Here is a 2,308-nt window from a genome sequence, read left to right on the forward strand (position 1 = left end):
GTTCTCTGCGCCTTTCAGGTGTTCATCATAGTGCTTATTCCACCTTTCAATCACCTCGCGTCGCTTTTTGTCCCGGAATAGGCGGATTTGCTGTTTCCGCTTCAGTCTGTATCGTTCCACGTTTTGCCGCGTACCATGCTGCAACATTGAAGCCTGCGCTGCATTCTTCTCCTCTAAAACCTCCTGGCACTCTTCGTCGAACCAATCGTTTTTTGAGCTCCGTTCCACATATCCGACAATGCTTTTGGCAGCGTCGTTGATGGCTGCTTTGACTGTCCTCCAGACCGAGGTGGGCGTTGGTACCATACATCATTGATGACGGATAGTTTTGGGCGCAGTTTCATCATCACCAGCTAGTGGTCGGAGTCAATGTTAGCGCCACGATAGTTTTTGACTAACCAACGTGAGAAGTGCCGTCCATCAATCAAAACGTGGTCGATTTGCGATTCTGTCTGCTGAGGTGATCTCCAGGTGTACCGATACGAAAGGCTGTGCTGGAAATAGGTGCTACGAATAGACATATTCTTGGAGGCGGCAAAACCTATCAGTCGTAGGCCGTTCTCGTTGGTCAGCCAGTGGGCGCTGAACTTTCCAATCTTCGGTCTGAACTCCTCAACCTGAGCGTTCAAATCTCCTATGATGATCTTGACGTCGTGGCTTGGGCAACGGTCGTACTCGCGTTCGAGTTGCGCGTAAAATGCGTCCTTGTCAAGGATTGAATCCTGAGAAAATTGAGAGAATCTCTCACGTATCGCTCTCTGTAACTATCATAACATGCTGCACATTATGAGAGACTGTTTATCGTATACTGCTACAACTTTGATCAGATTGGGGGGATAGTAATGCATGATAAAACCCCTCTTAACATGCTCCAATCCTGGGGGACACTATTGCTATTGGGAGTTCGTGGATTGTTTATCGTGCCAGTAAAGAAAAACACCTACCCCCAACGGTAAACAAGCGAGAAAAATAAATTTTATCATCGCTCTCTCTTTGGGGCTCTCGCTCGCTGCTTCCATTTATCAGACTTGTTACACCTTGCGATACAATGACGATCGTGGACCGCAACAGATGGGATGTTTTTCTTTGCTTGCTTTGATCGTGCTTCATACTCAAATGAGAGCGAATTCTGCAATGCTTGGTCCTTGTCATTATCAGTGCTTCCGAAGTGTGGGCTATGCTCGTTGATGATGCTGAAGTTAAAAAACCGGCCTTTGAGCCTCAATTTGCACATTCTTTCAATGATCGCCCACCGCACGATCACGCGCCTCGCGTGTGTTGCCGCAGCTCTGGTAGATGGTATGATTACCTCTAAACGTTTCGCACCATTGCTGCTGTCCAGCACATCTCCTGCAACGCTACGATGTCGAAACCGCGGATCGTCAGTACATCGGAGAGTATGCGAGTGCTTCCTATGAAGGTGAGAGATTCGCAGTTCCATGTACCGAGTTTCCAATCGCTAGTCCATTTCCGTCGCTGTGGTCTTTGCCGATTGTTCCGGTCCGTATTCTCTCGTTGACTTTCCTGTGCAAATGTGTTTTTACGGTTGGCTTGCAGGGCCGAACACCAACCCCCTAGATTTCCGGAGGAGGGGGAATGCACAGTATTTCGCAATTTTCAAAAATGTATTTGAAACCTTCTGGTTGTGCGTAATGATGAAGAATGTGTCAAGAAGAAGAAAAAGAAGAAGTATGGAGCCACATAGCCCTCTACCCATCATATAACTAAGTACTTCAGGGTAATAAGAGTCATTGATGGAACTTCCTCTAAGTAAAAGGGATACTCGTGGATACTAATGACACTATCGACATTTACAACTACTAATGATGTATTTTGAATCCTACTAGGTTTCATCTGCCACCAGTTGCCACCCGAATATATATATACGGATCCCAAAAATGAATGATTTTTGCACTTAAGGTGAAGATAAATCGAAGCCAAACCTCAAATTTTCAGGAGCACAAATCTGAAGAATCGAACACCCGATTGAGCTAAAAATTTTATCGATTGGTCATCACCAGCTATTGACCAATCGATTAAGTTTTCAGCATAAACGGATGTTTGGTTCTCCAGATCCGTGCTCTTAAAAATTACAAGTTTGGCTTCGATGCATCTTCACCTTAAATGGTTATAACTGCTTTTCCTTGGTCTTTAGAAACCTAGTGTCTTCTAGAGAATGATTCATTTTGACTGTTTACACAATTTTGTAGAACATTGTTGCTACCGGAAACTTCGCATTTTCAAAATATATGAGAAAAACTAGTTTTACGGGGTCGTTTATAAAATACTCCCGTATTTTGGAAATGCG

This window comes from Aedes aegypti, chromosome 3 (assembly GCF_002204515.2).
Source record: "Aedes aegypti strain LVP_AGWG chromosome 3, AaegL5.0 Primary Assembly, whole genome shotgun sequence".
Taxonomy (NCBI): domain Eukaryota; kingdom Metazoa; phylum Arthropoda; class Insecta; order Diptera; family Culicidae; genus Aedes; species Aedes aegypti.